This window comes from Miniopterus schreibersii, assembly GCF_964146895.1.
Source record: "Miniopterus schreibersii genome assembly, chromosome: 2".
Taxonomy (NCBI): Eukaryota; Metazoa; Chordata; class Mammalia; order Chiroptera; family Miniopteridae; genus Miniopterus; species Miniopterus schreibersii.
The window spans coordinates 109,547,144-109,570,486 of record NC_138102.1 but is presented as its reverse complement, the minus strand read 5'-3'; the positions used below and the strand labels follow the sequence as shown (position 1 = coordinate 109,570,486).

Genomic DNA, 23,343 nt, shown 5'->3' with positions numbered 1-23,343 from the left:
ATGTTTAACCCTCTCAGCAATCCCATTTTAAAGCTGAGGTGGCTGAAGCACAGAGAGGTAAAGTGACTTGCCCAAGGTTGCATAGTTAGGGAATGGCAGAACTAGTTTCTAAACTTAGGTCTTAGGAGTCTAGAGCTTTGCTCTCTAACCACTGTGTAGTCTCGGAGCACTGGCTGAAAGATGTACATACCCAGTAAACCACACTGCCATGACTTGTCCCTCTGCGGTCTTTCAGAGCACCTTAAAAACCTTTGCTATGTGTCTGGGCTCCTTTCTCCAGTTTTACAAATGTCTGGAGCCAAGGTGAAGGAGAAGAAGGGGTTGCTACACACATGGGGCAAATCTGTGGTATTTGATATCAGATACACAGAGTTGATAGTAGAGCACAAAGTCCCAGAGTGATCGCCTAGTGGGGAAGCCAGTTGACTTGGTTATCTTGCAAGACAGTTAAAGGACTTAAGAATGGAAGATATTCATTGAAGACAATTGCAAAGAAATTAGGTCAGAAATGAAATGAAAACAGATGGCAAAGAAATATCACTTTGGTATAAATAAAAACTCTGTCTTGCTTAATAAAGGAGATGTCTATTCCTTTTAACTTTTTCAGAAAAGCATGCCACCTACTTCCTTTGAAATCCTAAAACTTCCTCAGGCCCAACTCATTATTAATGTGGTTTCCTTTCCTTAAAAGAATGACATTTTCACAAATGCTGTTTCTGGCTTCAGTCACATATAGAAACATTGGAATGCGTACATGGTATTTCCTTTTTTTTTTTTTTAAAAGGAACTGAAGTATATTTGATAATGCCTGTGCTACAAACACTTCTAAAAATAACTTGGAATTGGCAAGCCGTTTCTTTAGTTTCTTTCCCTGATTTAGGAAAGTTTTAAAATTTAAATTTGATAAACCTTCTTCCTGTGGGAGTAAGGAGGAAAAACTGCTAGTTTATATGATTGAAATAAGCATTAGTGTTTATGTAATATTTGAGAATGATTCAAACCGATTTTCTCTGGCTAACATCAGAATTAAAAATAAAAATGGTGTCTCCTCCAGAGGGTAGTAGGCTTGAGTCACCCACTGGTATATATGACCCATGAGTCACCCACTGGTGTATCATCTTTATCATCTTCCTGATCCCTGACCTGTGGGTTAGAAGTTAATGGGGCTCCTTTGGGGCTTTCTTCATAGCTTCTTTTACCCTTCCGTGTTCAACCACAGCTGCTGCTGGCAGCTCCTGGCAAAACAAGAAGGAGAGGTCAAGAAATGGATCTGTAAAAACTGATTTTTCATGGGTGACCTTTTGGTGAATGAAAGAAAGTAGAATTGAAGTCTTGGTAGTACTACCAATGTTTATTAGAAAGGCAAGCTCATGACAGTCATTTCAAAGGGAATTTTGGAGGAATAGCAATATCTCATTTCACAAGTCATTAACTCAGACACGTTTCGGTACCAGTGAGAAGCTGGGTAGCAGAGCAGGCAAGAATAAGATCATTTGAGATCTAGCCCTGTAGCTTGTGACCACAAAACAGTCTCTCAACATTTTGGCCTTAGATTTTATTTAAAGGGCTTATACTTAATCTCAGTGAATATTTTCTACTTCATTAAAATAATATGATTCTAAGTTCTGAAGGATATCCAGATAAGATGTGACAAGTGGAACATTAGTTTTTTTGTTCTGTTGATGTTGTCTGCCTTTAAAGAAAGCATTGAGGGGGCAGCAGGGGATAGCAGTAGTTATAGACCCAAATGCATTATCTGCCTGCTCTGTGTAGACATATGAGTGAAGTGAGTTTGGTACGGGGAGTTTCAAAACTGTATTTCATGGAAAACCCCGTATTTTTAAACATTGGCAAGTCATTTTATTTTTATCAAATCACTGTTGTAGGCCACACATGGGCCTTCTGCTTTAGAGTTCTGCCATACACTCCATGTTTTAGAGGTAAAGGACAGGAGTTTGGATTTTGACAAACCTGAGTCTGAACCTTAGCTCTGCCCTCTAATAAATATGTAAGATTAAACATCTATATTCAACTTCTCAAAGTTTCAAGTTTCTGTATCTGTAGAAATAAGAATGATAGTACCTCTTTTGTTGGATTTCCTAAAGAGTACACATAACATGGTACTTAATACATAGTAGGCACATTCTAAATGATAACATCATTACCTTTGCCATGGTGACAGGTCTTCTATAATTTTTTTCATTTTTATCTTGATGGCAAATTGCTCAAAATTTAAAAAGAATAGTAGATGCCATTGGTTTTTCATAGATTCTGAAATCTCTTTAAGTTACATTTCAGTTGTTTAAAAATAAAGATTTTATCTTTAAGAGATTTGGAGGGATAAATTTTCTATTTGCCAGTGGATATAGGAGGCAGTAAAATCAAATAGATTAGTTACTGTCAAAAACCACCTTTGACAATAAGGAAACACAAGACTAAAGGTAAAAAGTCTAGTGGTTAACAGCCCTGTGATGGTCATTTCACAGTTTGATTATCCCCAAGGGAAATCTCTTTTGCAAAGCATTTTGCCACATGCCCTACTATGTGTAGGGAGCTATGCCAGGGATGTAATATAAAGACAACTAAGACATAATGGAGTTGTTATGTGCAAGACTGACTCACCTCTTTAGAGTTCTACAGTTTGTGCAGAATTATGTATGAGTTCACCTTGAGAGCTGCACACATCTTCCAATAATGTTGCTGTTGTTCAAGATATCTTTGACATCTCTCTTTGGAATTTGCCTTGAGAGCCCTTGGCACATTTTGCTGAATATTTTTTACGCTTCTGGTATTCATTCTTAGAATATGGATTTGATTTGGGGGACTGGCCAAGAGCTCTTCACCACTAAGTCTGCCACATAGGTGGTGATCAAATTGGCTAGCGTAATTTTTGGTTAAAAACAAGCCAGGACCATAAGGAATATAACAGGTTTCCTTGATTGTAGAGATAAAGGCAATTTCAAAAGAGTCATTGTGCAAGTTTTTTGTTCGAAACCAGTATCACTGGGTATATTTGAAGCTTCCCAGCAGGGTTGCTTTGAAAGGGGTGGCGCTCATCCCTCCATGGGTTGTAGTAGGTCTGCTTAAAGAGCCTTGCATTTGCCTCCTGGTGAACCTAGTTGTTTGTGTTTTCTTTGAAATGTTATGGCATTCTACCTAGCTCAGTGATAGATTTCCTCCAAGAAAATGAAACAAATTACATCCACTCTCAGAATGGATTAGATCCACTCTCAGAAGATTTTAATGGAAATAAATAAATGATCATACCTAGTTCTTTAAAACTATCTGGACTGGAAAGGATTGCCTCATTGTTGACTGTGATTATTCTACCATAACATAGGGACAAATAAATTTTCCATCAGAATGTTTAACATTAGAATTAAAGAGTTTTGTGGTATGGCCTGTTGCCCCCATTCATCCATCCCACAAATACCTGTTGAGGACTACTGTGTGCCAGGCATTATCAGGCACTGTGATGACACATGCTTTACCTCAAGGAAGCCTGATAAATAAGAATGCAAACTTACTGAACAAGTTACCTGAGTGTAATTAATAGTAGTGTTGTCAATGATCCTACTCTTTCCTTAAAAGATTACTTGGAGTTCCATGCAGTGGCAAGCCTCTCTAGTGCATTTGAAATATGGTTCCTCATGTGATCATTGGAATGTGTATACACCTTTGAGGAGACACATCTCTGCCACAGTGCCTGGTCATCGTGTGTGTATCCTCAAGGTCCAAGGATAGATCTCAGAGCACCTCTTTACCACATGCGTTACTGAGCCCTTGTTAGAGTGACATTTTAATTATAGAAGGAGGTTCTGAGGTTGTCACATTCCATCACTTCTTGAGGATCCTGTCTGGGGAAGAAGAAATAGCAGTGGCCCTGGAATCAGAAGACACTTTGCAGTCTTAGCTCCGCTCTCCTTTTGACCATTTGATCTGTGTAAGCTGCGATTGCCTCACCTTCCAAGAGAGAGCAGCAACACTGTTTTGTCCCAGCATTGTGGGGGATGCGGGAGATGGGTATTGGAAAGCATTTTGGGAACAGTGGATGGTAGTCCTTGCCTTCACTGACCTTCTGATGACGAAGCCTCGGCTGCACTGAGGGAAGCATCCCTCTTTCCCCTGGCCTTCCTTAGCACTTCCTTTCACAGCCCTTAGCTCTTCTCCTTCTGTGGGTTATTTGTATACCTTATCTTCAGCAGTCAAACTTCCCAAGTTCAGAGACTGTGGTGGTGGGGTTCTCCCCCCTACTCCATCCCAGGTCTTTCTCTTTCCCACTTCCTGCGTTGACTCACAGAATCTTCTTATTTCCCAGAGTTGCCAGAGGTTTTCTCTGAGAGGCTAGGTTTGTGCTTTCCCCCAAGCAGAGGCTAAGAAGTGCCTGACACAGTCATTTATTTTCAGGATGTGACTAGTTTATCCCTGAAGATTACCCAGCTGGCTGAAGCTTCAGGGACAGGTGGTCGCTCTGTGTCTCCTGAGTGGGCTGTGCATGCTGCCTTGATACGGCCGGCTCTGCGAGAACGTGAAGGAACCAAAAGATACAGTATTTGACTTCAATAGTTTATAATTTTAGAGAGAACATAGAACATAGGCTGATTGGTTAGTAAGAAGTAAACGTTACTCTCTCTTTTTCTCCCCTTCCTTCACTCAACCATTGGGGTCTCTGATACCACAGGAATTATTAGAGAAAAAAAATAGATTAAACAAAATACTACATTGTTTCACACTAGAGAGGGGGAAAAAATCCCATGAAAATGGTGCTAATGGATTTTTATCTGATGGCCAGCTTCCAGAAAAGGTTCTGCAGTGGCCCAGACTGCTTGAAGTTTTTACTTAGCTTTGTTACTCTGCCTAAATTTCCAGCAATTAGATATTTTGATAAGAATTTTCTTTTAAGAGTAGATATACTTCTGAGACCCTTAAGGTGTTAATAGCCATATATAATTAATTGTAAAATTTTAAAAAGCATTTTTTCTCCTCACACATAGCTGGGGGTAGAAGGCCCTAGAGAAAGAATTCTTTTTGATGAAGAGAATACTTTAGGGGAGAGTTGGCCTGGTAAATATTATAGTAAAGGACTCAGGACACACTAAGGGTATTTGGAGGCTTAGAAAGCATGGAGTGAGAAAGTAGGACAGGCTTGCAGAAAGGTGGTGAGGATGCAGACCCTCCTCCATCTATTTTACAATGTTATCTAAGGCTAGCCCAGTGTTCACGAAAGGATTCACATCTTCTCACTGCTTTCTTCACCAAAGAGTTCCAGATCCTGAATTCAGGCTAGTATGGTTAGTGAATAATTTACTTATGGGTTAAATAAGTTTTGCCCTAAAGCTAGCCACCATTTATATTACATCTACCACTTATGTGGATTTCAAATTATACTTCACTGATTTTCAAAGCGTCCTCTCTTAGAACCCTGGTGTAGTAGGCGTAATAGTCATGTTTTCTGTGGAAATATATAGACCTTAATATATGCTGCATAGTGTTCCAGTTATGGATATTCACTCATTTAAAGATATGAGGCAGGTACTATTGTTGTCCCCATTTTACATATGATGAAATTGAAGAACAGAAAAGTAACTTAATTTCCCAAGGTCACACAGCTACTAAGTATCTTGAGATCCAGAATTTGTCTTTACTGGATCAAGATTTTCCTCAGCTAAAATAAAATGGAAAGCCCCTCTCAATTCACAGAAGTTAATAATACAGAGAATTTTCTAGGTTTTAAGCTTTTTGACTCAAATCTATGTACCCAGAAACAGATTACCAATGAATGAACAGATGACAAATAACTATTGATGATACAAATATACATCCTTATATGCTGAGGGATTAGCCACATGACCCACAATAAATTGTTTCTAATAAAAATAAGTTATTTGTAGTAAAAAAGCAAGGATAGAAGAATAGCAAACCATAAGCAACTCAAGGTATGTGTGGGCAATTAGGCATTATTCCTCCTATGTACAGAAATTCCAACTATCTGATATGTATTCTGCAACAGTACCAGGCATTGTGTGGCAGTCAGACTTCTTAGACTACTTAATAAGTTATGCTACTTATTCATGTACAAAACCAAAAAAAAAAAAAAAAAAGCAAACAGAAGACCATGAACTTGAACTTCCTCCATTCATTAGAACTGAGGGAAGGAACTTGGGTTTTGCCATCAGCTTGCTGCTCACCTGGAAGCCCCACACAGCCCATCAGTGGGCTGTGGGCCATAGTTTCAGAATCTCTAGGAAAAATAAAGTTTATACCTTTAGTTGGAGTCAGTCTGTTAAAGTAGTGGAGCTAAAATTTTCTCAATGAAAGCATTACATAACAGGACTTTGTCGGTTTTTGTTTTTTTTAAAAAAATAAATATTTCTCACTTAAAAGCAAAACAAAATAAAAACAATCTTTCCTTGAAATAATGTCTGGTATTTGCTTCAAAATAATCCTGTGGGTGGGGATTTGGGAGTAAGCAGGGGAATAGATGAAAGAAGTGTGATGAGTTGATAAATGTCAAAGCCATGTGACACGTGGGATTCATTATACTGTTCTCTACTTTTCTATATCTTTGAAAATTAAAAATTGGCAAAAACAGCAAAAATCATTCGTTGACTCCTATCACACTTCATTTCTCTGTTCTCCTTTCATTGGAGAGCTTCCAGAAAGAACTCTCCATGTACCCCACTTCTACGTCCTCATCCTGCGCTGTCTGTTCAGCCTCCTTCAGTTGGCTTTCAGCCCCACCAGGCCACTGAAGCACAGGGGTCCCTCGGTTTCCGAATGTACTTCGTTCTGGAGACCGTTCGAGTCTGAAACATTCGAAAACCAAGGGATCCACAGCCGACAGCTAGGCCTCAGGATCTTGCCCTCAGCGGAAGCCATGTGGTGTGTTTGACTTCCGAGGCGTGTTCGAAAACCGAAGCATTTACAGCTGGGTTTATGGCATTTGTAACCGAAATGTTCGCCAACGGAGACCTTTGAAAACCGAGGCGCCACTGTACTTCTGTCAAGGGCTCTGCTGACCTGCATTTTGCCATATACAGTGGTTAATTGTTTTTTTCTCATGTTATTTGACTTTCAGCAACATTCGATATGATAGGTTACTTTTTACTTTCTTGAAATAGTTTCTTGGTGATGTCATCCACACTTTCTTGTCTTTTTCTGCACCTCACTGGTTATTCATTCTCCTCTTTACCTCTGGCTATTAGGAAGCTTCCAATACTTGATCCTTAGACATTGCTACATTTTTTCCTCTGGGTAATCTCAGTGAGTTCTGTTGTTTTACATATCTTCTCTTTGCCCACTTAAATCTTAACCCTGACTTCCAGACCTGAATATCTGAAAGGCTTGTTAAGTTTAATGTACCCAAATCAGAGCTCTTAATCTCACTCCTACTTTCTCCATCAGACCTGTCCTTCCCTGTATCCCCATCTCAGTAAATAACCCCAGTATGCATCCAATTGCTTGATCCCCAAACCTAAGCATCACCATGATTGCTTCCTCCCCCCTCACTTCCCACATCCAGTATATCAGTATGACCTATTAAAGTATCTCCAAATTTACCCAAATCCATTTGCTTCTCTCATTTCCTGTGCTACCACCCCGGTCCAAACCTCTGACATCTCTCACTGGACTTTCATATCGCGGCCTAACCTGCTTCTTTGCTTGCCCCTGCAGCCTGCCAGAGAGAGCAGCCAGAGAAGTCCTTTAAAACACCAACGTCACTCACCTACTTAAAATCCTCCGTTGGTTTCCTATTAGAAGAGAATTCAAGCTCCTTTATGATGTAGCTCCTGCCTACATCTGTCCCTATGTCCCACCACTCTCCCATGGCTCACTATTATAGTCACACTGGTCCCCTTTCTGTTCTTAATATACTAAGCTGTGTTTGCAGTTCTCTCTCACTGGAATATAGGTCACTCTATAAGACTGGCTTCCTCTCATTGTTTAGGTCTCAGCTCGAGTCACCTCCCCAGAGAGTTCTCCCCTGAGCACCCCATCTAAAGTACCCACATGACCCCAGGTCACACTCTAGCCCCTAACATGTTTTTGTTGTTGTTGTTGTTAATCCTCATGTGAGGATATTTTTTGCATTGATTTTTTAGAGAGAGTGGAGGGGAGGGGGAGACACAGAGAGAGAGAAACATTGATGAGAGGGAGATGCATGGATTGGTAGCCTCCCACAAGCAGGGTGCCAGGGAATGAACCTGCAAACCAGGTACGTGCACTTAACTGGGAATCGAACTCACTACCTTTTGGTGCGCAGGCTGATGCTCTACCATTGAGCTATACTGGCCAGGGCAGTCTCCTAATATCTAAGAGAGACAGTAATATTTTGTGGCTGCTGGCATTTCCTCGTCCCCAGCAGCGTTTGAACTTCACACCATTCCTGTGCAGAGCTAGGACCCTTCCCAGTCTGAGCAAAGAGCAACAGAGATCCACCAGCTCCATCACTCTTTGACCTAAGACACACTTGTTTCTTCTTATCTGTCTCTGCCTATTTTTAGTTACCAAGTTGCTCCTTCCTTTCCCTTCTGTTTTTCTTTTCATGTCATAAACAACTCATAAATTTCTAGTTTAGTGAGACCCACTGCTAGAAAGGCCCTTTTCTGGGCTTATTTGTATAACTAAATCTATACTCAAATTTTAATTTTAACGTAATAATTAAGTAGCCTTCTGTAAAATAGCTAGGGCAAGTGCAAGGTTATCGATTTGACTGTCAGCCTGAGACAGGCTAGGACTAACCCAGGGATTTGAACAAATTCTAGTCTTCTGGGAGGCAGAAGGAAATTCCTGACCTAAGTGAAATCCTTTGTCATATCCCAGAGTAGATTAATACTTCAAGAATCTTCTAGACTGGATATAAGTTGGAATCACCTAATTTTATCCATTGATCTAATAGGCGCAATAATAGCTACCTGTGTCTACCTGATAGAGTGGTTGGGGGAATTTTTTTTAAAAGAACTTTTGGGCTCTTTCTCAGAGAATTATATCTTAAAGAAAAACTATATAAACCTAAGCCACTGGTATTTTTTTTCCTGCCACAGCTAACAGTTTTGTTAATGACATTCTTTTGCATATAGATGGAAATCTGTTCTTATATCAAGATCATTCTTTATGAAGTACCATATAAAAGTCACCTGAATAGAACTTATTCCTTATAAGTATTAAGTATTTACTTTTGGATCAGTGAAAACATTTCTATGGGGCTAGACCTTTCCTTGACAAGGATATAATTTTTCTTAGGAGTTTTTACTTGAAGCTCCTGTTTCCTAAGGCCCTAGGGTTAATTGGGTCTCCTTGTCATTATTTTTATTTCGCTTTAGTTCTTAACTCCCCCTCTGCTCTATTAGAACTCTAGCCTTTTGCAAAGCTTTCTTTCCCTCTTGGCGTGTCTAATGTGCTTGTGAGCAGCTTAGGCCTAAGGTCACATGACACACCCTGGTACCACCTCTGCTGCTTGCGCTGGCCACTGCCACATCTGCTTGGCACAGCTGCTGCTTCCACTGGGATCAGCTCCTCCTCTTACATATAAATGTTAGGAGCTGGGGAAGAAGGAAATATGATTATCCAAACATCTGGTATCAGAATTTGCTTTATGAAGGAAATAATCTTGGGAAAAACACCTTGATGAGTGCTTGAGGAAGGATACGAGGCCCCAAAGGCCTGGATGTTGGCAAAGCTACTTTAAGCTTTTATTGTTTGTTCAGAGAGTGAGGAGAATACATGCAAGAACAGAAGAGAGGGGAGGGTGGAGGAAGGATCTTGCAGCTGTTTTTTGTGGTTCCTCCACTACTCTGTGAAGCCTACCCTGCTAGTGCTTGCCTGGCAGAGAGTGGATTTCAGAGGGCGAGCTTGGAGATACAGACATTTACACCTTAGTCGATGCAGTGCATTGTGGAGACAACACTCATGTGATCAGGAGTCCAGGCAGTGAAGGGGAACAGAATCTCACCAATACATCAAGAAGGGCTTTGGGTTTCCAGAGGCTGTAGTGTTGGTGGGGGATTGAGCCATAATCTTCAGTTAGAAAGATCAGAGCATTTAATGGTGAGCAGGTCTAGGGTGCTCTTTTCTTTTGCAGTGAAATTTTTCAATGAAAGCTATTTTGCAGAGTAAATATTTAGTTTCTTAAGTTATTTAATAAGTTGAGTCTTTGACTTTGGGTCATGAGAAAAGTTAAAGGTATGAAATAATGACTAACTTTCATTCTGGAATACTGAGAAAAATACATGGGTGGTATAATTTATTTAAGTTTGTGAATTGGAATTACATATCACACCAAGAAAAAGGCTAAGTCAGAGTCTCTTTGCTGTAGGAACAGAGGTTTTGCAGCAGGTCGATTAACAGCTGCATCAAAACCGCCTGTGCTCGGTGCCGTATTTGTGTACTTTGTGAGCAGGTGAAGAGCGTGGATCCACCTTTGAATACACCAGCGTACAACCAGTAATCAATAGAAAATACTGTAACAAGATGACGATTCTTCTTTCATTAAACTTGAAATCTTTATTTTATTTATTTTGGGATACACTGTTAAAGTGGGTGGATCATTTATCTTGTATAATTTTACACATTCTGGATTTAGGTGCTTTTATTCTTATGATATTTAGTATGTTTTTCTGTTTCCTGTATGTCCTGAAGTTAGTAGTTGGATCTATAGGCTTGATTAGATTCAGGCTAAATATTTCAGAATACTAGCTGGTGTTGTATGTTCTCAAATGCATCCCATGAAATGGTGCATAAAGCTTGGCAGTCCCATTTGTAATGCATGGAGGAGGCCCACCTCTCCAATCTGTTCTGCCCAGTACTGTTTGTGAGCAAGAAAAGAAATATCTACTATATTTGAACCTACCTTAACAAATACCATTTCCATCTTAAAGCCATTTCACATCCACCTTTTGGCAGTAAGCATCTAAAACCATCTGAAAAACTGTAAGTGCCTTTCTTTGCCAATGAGCTGTTAGCAAGTCTTAACTCAGGAGATGTGTCTTTCCAGGCATTCTGAGAAGAAGAAATCTCAAATTACTTCCAGTTGAGATGGAAAATAAATGAAACAAACCAGGAACTCATTGTGGTAGGCAGAATGATGTCCCACTCCCCAAAGAAGTTGTACATGTTTTAATCTCCAGCACCTGAGAATGTGTTACATTATCAAAAGGGACTTTACAGATGTGATTAGGGAACGATTTCGAGATGAAGAGATTATCCTGGACCCAGTATAATAACTAGAAACATGGAAAAGGGAGGCAAAAGAGTGAGTCAGAGAGATGTGATGTGAAGATTTGATCCACCGTTGCTATCTTTGAGGATGCAGGAAGGAAGGGGCCATGAGCCAAGGAATGCAGGCAGTCTCTAGAAACTGGAAAAGGCAAAGGAACAGAATTCTTACTAGAGCTTGCAAAAAGGAACAAAGCCTCAGCGATGCCTTGATTTTTGCTCTGTGAGATCCGTGCCTGATTTCTGACCTACATAACTATAAGATCAGAAACCATAAGATAAGTAAATGTTGTCTTAAATTATTGTTTGTGTTCATTTGCTACGACATCAACAAAATTCCACAAAAATCACTGAAACTAAATATACAGGGGTGGGCAAACGTAGGTTTACAGTTGTGAGTACGTGAAACATAGAGTTTATTCTTGTATCATTATTTATTAATTATTGTATTCATTTGTATTACAACTGTAAACCTGCGTTTGCCCACCTGTGTTGTGTGTATATGTGTGTGTGTGTGTGTATTTGCACAATAGGCACATTTAAAGGTCCTTAATGCCTGGAATTGATCTCTGGAAACTTATGTATTTAATTAATGCATTTAAGAAGAGTGATGTCAATGAGGATGTTTCTCAGTAGCTGAAATATATCCAGGCTGTTGAAATGATGCCAGACATACAAGGGAAAAATGTAAACATTTAGTCAGTCATTTGTGTAATTCCAAGTATCTGAATGTTAGAATTATACCGCCAGGTTTAGACCAGATACATATATGTTATATAACTAAAGTAACAAGAAATGGGAAATCATTACAGTGTAAAAATACTTTGAAAGGGTATATACAGTCTATATCTTTTAAAAAAATTTTAATGAATTATTTTAATAAATTTATATTTATTAAAAAGATTTTATATTACTTTATAGTCAATTTCTCTTTTTTTCTGAGCTAGTCCTCAGAGCCTGTTTGCCTTTTTCTCCTATCCAGTACATTGAGTCTTTCAGTAAAAAAACAACAAAACAAAAAATCCCCATATTGTTGTGTGTGTGTGTGTGTGTAAAGCCCAGCTAACTGGATTATATAAGAACCCTTCCCAAACACAAATTCTCTGAAGAAATATATGTTAGCAAGATTGCTAGAAATTCACATTTGTTGTATGAAATTAGAACATTAAAACCAGTTCCCACTGCTTGCTGCCTCCACCTTGTATCTGGGCAACAGTCTGTTTCTTGGTCATGGAACAGTGTTTAGCAAGAGTGGAATAGGGAGCCTTTTAGGAAGCCAAGCCTTCCAGGTGCAGGATGAAGATGGTTTGGACCAGGTGCCGATAGTGGAGGTGGTGAGAAGTGATTGGATTCTGGATATATTTTGAAGGTAAAACCAGAAGTGATTGGATTCTGGATGTATTTTGAAGGTAAAGCCAGCATGATCTCTTGTCATACTGAATGGGATGTGGGAGGAAGAGAAGAGACAAATATGAGTCCAAGGTTGTGGCCTGAGTAATTGGAAGGTGGGATTGCATCACTTGAGATGGGAAGGCTGTAAGTGGAGCAGGTTTTGGATTGAAGATTGGGGGAAAGCATTCTAGGCAGAAGGAAGATTTTTTTTTCTTTTATTTGTACTTTAAAAAGTGAATTTTATACACTTAAAACAATACCTGGAGCTTAAATTGTACATGATTTTCAAAAGGGAGAAGTAGCAGAAATGGGGTAAAAAGAGGCAAAGGAGATAGAAAGAAAGAAGGCAATCCACAGATTCTGTTTTGCCTAGTAGAATGAATAACTATACTCTAACTATGTATTGAAAGTTCTAATTTAAATTTATCAGTGGAATAAAAACAGAATACGTAACTTTCAAAGGAGTGAAAAAATATGTTAAACTTAATTATTTCACTAAAAATAAGGAAGGGAAAGAAAAAAGTGACAAGAGAATATGGTGTGTAAAAAACTTTGAGGAGTGAGCAAGAACATGTGGATGAATGGAATTAATTCCCCCTTTACAAGATGGAGGCTCTCTAATTGGAGATTCCCCCTCATCCCCAATAAAATTGCTTCAGTTTACAAGAGAACTACCTAAAACAAAATGACAAAGAAAGGTTAAAAAATAAAATATTGCTCTATACAGAAACCTGCACACAGATGTTTTATAGCAGCTTTATTCATAGTTGCCAAATATTGGAAGCAACCAGGATGTCCTGCAGTAGATGAATGAGTAAACCGTGGTACTTCCAGACACTGGAATATGATTTAGTGCTAAAAAGAAATGAGCTATCAAACGATGAAACGACATTAAGGAAACTTAAATGCATAGTACTAAGTGAAAGAAGCCAATTTGAAAAGGCTACACACTGTATAACTCCAACCATATGACATCTGGAAAAGGCAAATTATGGAGACGATAAAAAGATCATTGGCTCCTAGGGAGGGTGGGGTAGAGAGAGATGACTAGACAGAACACAGAGGATTTTTAGGGCAATGAAAATACTCTATATATGGTATTATAATGATGGATATGTATTATTTTTTTGTCCAAACCCATAGAATATAAACCACCAAGAGTGAACCCTAAGGTGTAATATGAACTTTGCGTGATTGTGATGTGTCAGTGTATGTTCATCCTTGATAAAACATGTATAATTTTGGTGAGTGATGTTGATAATGGGGAGGCTGTGGAGGCTGTGCATGTGTGAGGGAAGGGAGTATATGAGAATTCCTTGTACCTTACTCTCAATTTTGTTGTAAACCTAAAATTGCTATAAAATTAAGCAAAAATTAATAGTAATAATAATAAACAATGGGAAGAAATAGGCAGTGAGTAAAACAATATTAGGAAAAGACAAAATAGAGTTCAAGGTGAAAGTATCAAAAATAACAGTGATATTTCCTATTGATAAAATAAATATGCAGTATAGCCCGTCCGTGAGTGGTTCAGCGGTTGAGCATTGACCTAGGATCCAGGAGATCGCAGTTCGATTCCCAGTCAGGGCACATCCCAGGTTTCGGGCCTGATCCCCAGTCTGGGATGTGCAGGAGGCAGCCCATCAATGACTCTCTCATCATTGATGTTTCAATCTCTCTCTCTCTCTTTCTCTCTCTCTCTCTCTCTCTCCCTTCTTCACTCTGAAATCAATAAAAATAATAAAAAAGTATGTATATACACTATAGATAGAAATGCTAAGAGATACATTGTGAACATAGTAATATTGCATCAAAATACAAAGAGACAATAAAGGCATACAGATACGGGAGAAACTGTTAGATTTCCATTTGCCTAGTAAACCACCACTTTGGGAATTGAGGGCTTAATTTCACAACCTGATGACAAAGAAAACCATAACCAGTTTCTAAAACAGAAATCATACAGGCCAGATGTCTAATTACAATACAGAATTAATTAAAATTTTTAAATTACTAGAGGAGAGCTAAAATGTGCAAAAATAAAACCTGAAATTACAGAACAATAAGAGAACTATATATTAAACCCTGAGGGGCTTCAGCCACTCAAGTTAGTACAGAGAGAAAAATTTACAACCTTAATACAATTACTTAGAAAAGAGGACAAATAGAACATAAATGAACTTAGTATTTAATTCAGGAGGCTAGGAAAAGCCAAAACAAAAGGCCCAAGAGAATAAATCTTAAAGTAGTAAATGCAAGAGAATTAAAAACAACTATAAGCAGAAAGTAATCGAGTAGGTTCAAAAAAGTCAGTAAACTTGGTCAGTAAACCCAAAAGCTAGTTCTTAAAAAGGACAAATAAAACAGGCAAGCCTTTGGCAGGTTTTATCATTAAAAGAAGCAAGAACAAAAATAAGGAATTTTAGGAATGAAAAATGAGATATAGTGAGAGGCAGTTTTTTTACCCTTTACTACCCTTTTATGTATAGCCTTATTCAAAGAATTTGAAAACCTAGATGAAATAGATAGTAATACTAGGAAAATATCAGTTGCCAAAGTTGACTAGAGAAAGAAATTTGAATAGCCCAACCTTTAATGTTATATCCTTAAAAAATTCTAGAAGGATCAAAGACGAAATGAAACCTTAATTAAAGAACTAAGAAGAAAATGTAAATGAATATATTTATAGTTTTGGTAAGGGAAAGGTCTTTATAAGCATGATACAAAACCAAGAAGCCATAAAAGGAAAAATTAATTCAGTTATATAAATATCTAAAGCTTCTTTTCAATAAAACAACTTTAAGCAAAGTAAAAAATAAACAAATTAGGAAGAAATATTTGTAAAACAAATAACAAAGGCCAAATGTCCTTAACGTAAGTGCTAATATAACAATATCCTGAAGAATTTGCTATTTCAAATTAGGGTAGTATATCATAGATTGTGAGATATAGTTGGATCACTGTATGCATTTTGGTAGTAGATCCAATGGGTCTTTTTGATTGATTAGAAATGAGGGGAAATGAGGAATCAAAGAAGTCTTAGCCTGAGAAAATGGGTGAGGGGCACCACCATTTACCCACATGCTGAAGGCTGGGCAGGGGAGTGTATGTTAAGAAATAAATTTGGGGTGAAGAGTAGGGAGAGAGAAATAAATCAGATTTGGTTATTTTAAATTTGGGATTTTTATTTTTCATTTCAGTGAGAATGTCAAATACATAGCTAAATACATGAAGCTCAGGTAACAGATCTTTTCTGGAGATTTAAATTTGAGTCATTAGCAAATGAGTGACATCTGAAGCCATGGGTATGGATGATCATAATTATGATGATATGGTGATGATGATGATGATGATGATGATAACAACAATACCAGCTTATATTTGTTGAATGCTTAATAAAAGTCAAAACTTTGGGGAAGTTGATCTCGCATGCTGTGAGAGGTCTTGTAGACTGGCAATTTGATATCTTGATACTGCTGGTCTTGCTCTTGTGAAGAGGGAGGTAGAGGCTGGTGCTCATGATGATTACAGAGATCAGGGCAGCCTGTCTCCGATAAGTATTGAGGTGTTTAGGAAGAGAGAGCTCAGTACTTGATGGGACTCTTCATCTGAAGACTCATGACTTTCAAGTCAGAGAATTTTAAAAATAGTATTCCTTTGACTATTTTCTGTCTTCCATTTTTCCCTTCCTCTTCCAACTTCTGTTAGATGGTTATTAGAACTTATGAATCTGTTCTCCACGTTTCTTAACTTTCCTTTCATACTGACCATCTTTGTCATTTTGAACTGCGTTGTACCAGAATGAAAGGATAATCCTTTGGCAGTCCTCCAGCTCTCAAAATTTCTGCTTCAACTGTGCTATTTGTTTTATTTCAATAATCATATTTTTTTATTGTCAAGATTTCTGATTAGTTTATAATTTTTATGAATTTGATTTTCTCGAGTCTCTTATAACCTTTTATACTTATTTTAACTTAGAGGTACTAAGTATACTAAACATATCAAACATTTTAATTTTTTTAAAAGGCTATTTAAGCCATAAATTTAAAAGCTATGAGGACCACATTATGGTGACAAGATTTAAAGGCAGGTAGCAGAAATACTATCTATTACGGAATTTGATTCAGACTTTATGGTAGTGTTATTTGTAGAATTCAGGAAGAAATGCTAAAAGAGGTATCTCTTTATTTCCTAGACTGGATTAAATAGAGCAAAATTCCATTTTCTTAGCTCTGTCAACAAGAATAAAATTGAAAATCAAGTTACACCAAAGAGTTCTGACAAACACAGGAAAACATGACATGAGATTAAGTCATGATATAACAAGTAGATGACCTGAAAAATGTTTTGCCCTTAGGAAAGTAGGTGTTTAAACTAACTGATAATGGTCACACTTATTTTTTCCATCTAAGTTTGATATTCCAAGAAGCCAGTGGCTAAATTTTACAGTAGTATTGTTTTTCCCCTACTGATTTTAGTAACTTTAATGTTTAGAAGTTTAGAAACTTTAATGTTTTTCTGAAATAGTTTATTGGAGTCATTAAAGTTGGACTTTGTAACTTTAATTTTTACCATAAAATATTTCGGCATAAATTTGATGCTCCCCATCATCTTAAAAATATTAGTAACCATTGATTAAAGCAATAAAAATGATTTAATGTGCTCTTTGATTTGTGTCAGTATGGAAGAAATGTAATTTCTGAGGCCTGCGTTCTTCCTTGGGAGAAACTGGATAGAGTTAGTTGGGTCTTAGCGGCCAGAGTGATACATACAAGCCATTCAAAACAGCCTGGAGCCCAAAGAACCACAGGTTTGGACATAGCCATAGTCTTTTAGAGGACACAGGGGGTCAAGATTGGGAAACCAAGATCATTCAAAAGCACAAAGATCAGAAGCCCGGAGTCTGGATGTGGTGAAAACTGGAATAGAATAGGCAGACATGGAGCCAGGGAAAGGAAGGGCTGGGGGCACCTGCAAATCAGACTGACTCTTGCCTTTAGTGACCTTTGAGCATAGATGTGTGAGCTGGTCATCCTGGCTTAACAGTACAGGTATCCTGTGGAAAAAATGAGGAATTAAGATACATACACACCAGCTGTTTACTCCTAGTCTATGTAAATAGAACACTCTCCCTAAGTGGTTTCAGTGTTTTTAATAGAATAGGTCCCAGAAATTTTTATAGTCTGTCATCACATTTCAATAAGATGAAGATGAAATAAGAAAGTACTTATTTATTATCTAAAAGTATTTTCTGAATTTGATACAATACAGTGTGCAGTCTTTATGACTGAGTACATCATCTCTTTAGTATCTAGGTACTAAACAGGCTATAGTCTCATATTTCAGAAACAAAGATTTCTTTTTATTAGGCCACAAAAGTTCTACTAGATGAAATTACAAATGGTAATTATAATTTAGAAACAAATTTTTTAAAAACTCAGATTAAAAAAACAAACAGGCTCAGTTGGTTGGAATGTCATTCTGTGCACAGAAGGGTCTCGGGTTCAATTCTCAGTCAGGGCACATACCCAGGATTCAGGTTTGATCCACAGTTGGGGTGCATGCAATAGGCAACTGATTGATGTTTCTGTGTCACATCAATGTCTGTCTCTCTCCCTGTCGCTCTCCCTTTCTCTCTCAAATCAATAAAAACAAACAAACAAAAAGCATGTGCTCGGTTGAGGATTTTAAAAAAAAGCTCAGTGTTACCAGTGACACTTGACTGTTTTCAAATTCTATCATGCAACTAGGTTAGTTCACAAAACTCAGAAAGAAATTTGAAATATATCTAATATAATTAAAATTGTTTTATTTATAAATGTATAAATTAATTTTACCATTTTTATCACCCATTCATTCATTTCTGCTATATGTTCATAGGGGAGGGAAGGAGAAAATTGAAAATAGCAAAGACAAATTATTCAAGAAGTTTAGTCTTAAGGGGAAGGGAGAGGGTGTCCTGGTTGGCCAGTGTAAGTATTCATTTCATTAGGAAAGTAACATTGCGGTGTTATCCATCTCCCCTTTAATCCAGCACTGTTCCTACCTAGTTTCTTAAGGAGACCAGTGAGGTTAGAAGATATTGGCAAGTGACAGTATTTTGGTTGGCTCTGCATTGTGTTTTATCAGCCCAACTCTTTCTGACTTTAGTTAATACCATTGTAGTCCTTGATTACCTCACAGTGAACTAATGCTATTAAAGAGCTAAACACCATTCATACCCCAGTGCTTCTCCAGGGCTTTTCCAAAGAACCTCTACCTCAGTCTGACCACGTTCCTAGGAGGGTCTGGAAAGGTAAACTGCAATAGCTCATCTCAAGTACAAAATCTCTGTGAAGCCTTCATCTTAAACATTTTTGTGAGTTTTTACTTTTATAATATGTTTTTATATTTTTTTATATAAAAATTTTATCATGTAATAAAATCAACCCTCCAGGAAAATACACCATGTTTATCCTGCTGCCTTGCCTGCTGTTAGTGCCCCCGGGAGTGGTTCTGCCTCAGTGTGAGGAATGTGGGTGTACTGTAAAGAATACTGGATTGTGGGTTGGAGGTATTTGGGTTCTCGCCCATCTTTGCAATGTTAGCACTGAGACCTTAGGAAAATTGTTTAAACCTATTGGTTTCTGTTTCTTTTATATTAATTAATGAGGGGAGGTGAGCAATCAGACTGGATAATCAAAAAGTTTCTTTCTTTTTTTATTCTATAATGACAAAGAATCTTGAATGCCAGACCCATGACTTCGTAGGACCTGTGTGGTTGCACTTTATAGATCACAAGGTCGAGTCTGTACAACTCACAGCCCTTACCATCTTTACTGTATCAACTGATGGTCACTGCTGCCAATTCAATGCCAATAGGAATCTCTGATTTGGGGTTTGGTGAAGATGGAAACTATTCAGTGCGAACAGTTCAGTTGTGATACAGCACAGCTATGGAGCAGCTCAGTAATGTGTTACAGCTCAGTTAGGGAACAGCATGGCTGGGAGGCAGCCCTCGGGGAGGCACCTCTCTGGTTAGACAGCTCTGCTCTGGCCCAGTCTGGTCCACTCCCCTCCGGTCTGCTCCTTCTGCTCTGTCCTACTCTGGTCCTGAGAGACAGCTTTGATGTTTTAGCTCCAGCAGAGGAAATGCAGTCTTCAGTCTTCAGTGGAATGGGAAAGTGTGCTCCTGGAGTTAGAGGGGAGATGACTCATACAGAAAGAAGTCCCCACCCGTAAGTCCCTGATTGGTCTTTCTGCATGGAAATGAGAACTCCAAATCTTCACAGTCTGATTGGTCCAAAAAGCACTGACCTGATTGTTTGGATTGGAGCTGCTGTGATTGGTCAGTGAAGATGCTAATGAGGATGTAGCTGCACAGCTCCTATCGGTCAGGCAGCATCCCAGTTCTATTGATTGAAATCGGATTCCAAGAACAACTATATACGGGTGGGCTGAGACAGGAACTCAGTGCCGGCAGGAAGCTCCGTGCAGGAGGCAGGTGGTTCAGTGCAGGAGGCAGGTGGTTCAGGGCAGGCCTCTCTCTGAAGTGCAGATTGCATGAGAGGCCCCTATTTAGAAATGGCTGCTAGGCTCCATTTATAAATTTGAGCCCAGTTAGCCACCAGGAGCCCTTCTTGGTAAAGGTATCTTCATTCTCAGGGTCGACAACTATCTCCTCGTTACAGTAAGGGTTTTTGATTATTGAATGAATAAAGAATGAGTGGGCATTTTGGCATAGTTGATTTACACATTCCTATTTCCCTTTCCTACAAAGATGGAAATATGAATTTAATATGAACTAAATCCGTGGCCTCCCCTTGGCAAATAAAGACATGAGCATGAGATTTCCATTAATTAACCTGTTTTTATATTCAGCATTCTCATCCCTTCCCCTCAGCCTGTGTCCTTCCTGATAGAAATCTAGCCGCTTCTACAAGTGGGAGCCAAAGAAATATTCTCCTGTAACCTCAACCAACAGCTAAAAACTTGTATAAACTTTTTAAAAAAGTGACTGTCTATAAAGGGTGGTGCTTCTATGCCAATTTCTGTGAAAAGCAAATTTATTTTCCATGAGAACAAGCAATCATGCTTCTTCTTAAGCTTTTTAAGCTATTTCTCCAGGCTCTACCTTAGAAACACAACTTGTGTTTCCTCTTGAAGTAGGACATTCTGTACCCTGTTTGAAAGCTAGTTTAACTAATGTAGCTGGAATTGTTGAAAGGAGAAGAGAGAAAGAACTGATATGCTTTAAGAATAGGGAATTTCACAAGACCCTTTGCAGAATACAGTATATCTGATAAGTATATTATTATGTGGCAAATATCCCCACCTTCCAGATGGTGGAATGGTTTCCAGATCATGTCTCAAGGTCATACTAAGTGATAGGGCTGGGCCTCAAACCCATTCCTAACAGTGAGTCATGTCCCCTGCTCCTTCCAACCATCCCTGCCTGTCACTCCTCCCTAAAACCTGTGCTTTATGTTGTGATGGTTAGTTAACTGAGGTACAAGTGTATTTGGATTTCTGCCCTGGCTGATAATGAGGACTATCTCAGATCACCCCTCAGAAGTACAATACAAAACTCCTCTGTCTAGAGCTAAAAATCTAGAAACATTTTAAGTGACTGAATCCCTTAGTTAGCTTCCATATTTGAGTCTATGATAGTTATCTTAAATAGTTTCTAATAAAACAACTTACAAGTGACATCCAGTGACCAATGCTGGGGCTTTTGGTCACTATAGTATTTGCATTACTGAAAGGGCCTTTTGGGGATGGTAATGCCAAGTTTAATGTTAGCAAACGACAGCTAGAGTTGTATTGAGGCATATACCTCTAATGCCTGTCCTCTGCCATGTTCTGGGCCTTGTAGCCCTCCCTGGAGCTGCGGCCCAGCAGGAGGGGAGAGTGATTCTGTGGTTCAGGGAAAACCAGAAAGTTATAAGGCTTTTACAACAGATCATTTCCTGATGCCTGGCTTTAGACTTAGGTCAGGGACTTAATACATACAGTGGAGGTTGGCTACATACACATGCAGCCTTGAAGGACCCTGCCCAGCTAAGTGCTGGTTTGCTCAGGGACACAGAGTAGTTTAGCAGAAAGATCACTAGCTCTAAAGCCAGACCAACCCAAGTTGTAGTTCCAGCATTAGCTCTTACTCTGGTGTGTGACTTTGCACAAGTTATTTAACCTCTTGGAGCCTCAGTTTTCTCATCTGAGTAACAGATGTAAAATATACATTGAAGGGCTATTAAAAGATTAAGAAATGATAATACAACTAGTACAGCCACTTTGGGAGATAGTGGGCACTTTCTTAAAAAGCTAAACATAATCTTACCATATGATCCAGAAGTCCTGCTTCTAGGTAATGAGTTGAAAAAACTTAAGTCCTACAAAAACCTGCACATGGATGTTTCTAGCAGCTTTATTCATAATTGCCAAAAGTTGGAAGCAATCAAGATGCCCTTCAAAAGTTGAATGGATAAATAAACTGTGGTACATCTATGTGATGAAATATTACTCAGCAATAAAAAGAAATGAGTCATTAGGTCATGAGAAGACATGGAGGAATATTGCTAAGTAAGGGAAGCCAGTCTGAAAAGGCTACATGCTGTATGATTCCAGCTGTATGGCACACTGGAAAAGGCAAAACTATGGAGACACTAAAAAGATCAGTGATTGCCAGGGTTTTCAGGTGGGGGTGTGTGTGAAGATTGGGTATTAAAACACGGAATTTTTAGGGCACTGAAACTATTTTGTATGATACTGGAATGATGGACATATGGCATTATGCATTAATCAAAATCCACAAAATATATAATACAAAGAGTTATGCCTAATATAAACTATGAACTTTAATAAATAAAATTTTCTCAAAAAATGAAATAGGATGATGTACATGAACTATCTAATCAACTAACCAGTTCATGCTGGGCTCTAAGAAATGATAGATATTATTTTTATTCTTACTCTAAGTTCCAATGTTATTCAGACATAGTTTCTGTTTCAGTTAGATGTATCAATTTCAATTAAAAATTATATTATTATTTTAAAATGTAGATGGTTACCAAATGAGAATTAGCTATCCTTTATAACCATAAATTGGTTCAAATAAATGTAATATTTTTCTCCCTTGCTGTCTATCCTATGTAAAGTTAATAATAAGTTGTTGCTAAATTCAAGGAAAAAAAACTCTGGCTCAAGCATGAGTTTCACTGAGTTTTATTTCAGTCCATGATTTACAGTTGTAAAATTTGGGTCTGGACTTTGTTAGTTGTAATGCAGTTGCAATATACAGCATCTTGAACTGATTTTTGCCATATCCTGTATTATTACGTAAAATGCTAACTATAATAAAGAATTACCCAAATGTAACCTCCTATTTGTCCTGCATGAAGTTTCTCCTCTTTTGTATAAGTACTTTTTGGTATGGTTCAAATTAGTGTGGGAAGAAAAATCAGGAAATAGAAATTTAAGTGACATGTTAAATTGTAAAAGCCTTGCATAACAAAGTGTTAAAATGGTACACAAAACACTTTGCCAACATCTGATAGACTAAAAGGGACTGTATCTTTAAATAAGAGCTAACACCTATTCTATAACCGGAAATTGAGTGTGTCAGAATTCCTTCCCCTTTTTCACTAAATGCTAAGAATGTAGCCATGCAAAAATGTCCAGAGTGGCCAGATCCCATGAACTGGAACCTAGCACGACAGTGCGGAAGTTGTTGGGAACGTGGTCTTTGGGCTTCTGCAG

The 23,343-nt window shown here is 38.2% G+C and overlaps 1 protein-coding gene across 6 annotated transcripts in view; it reads left to right on the top strand.

The window, feature by feature from the left end:
- CRADD (CARD and death domain containing adaptor protein) overlaps positions 1–23,343 on the top strand; it is a 178,323-nt gene that overhangs the window by 113,670 nt on the left and 41,310 nt on the right. The window lies entirely within an intron of this gene.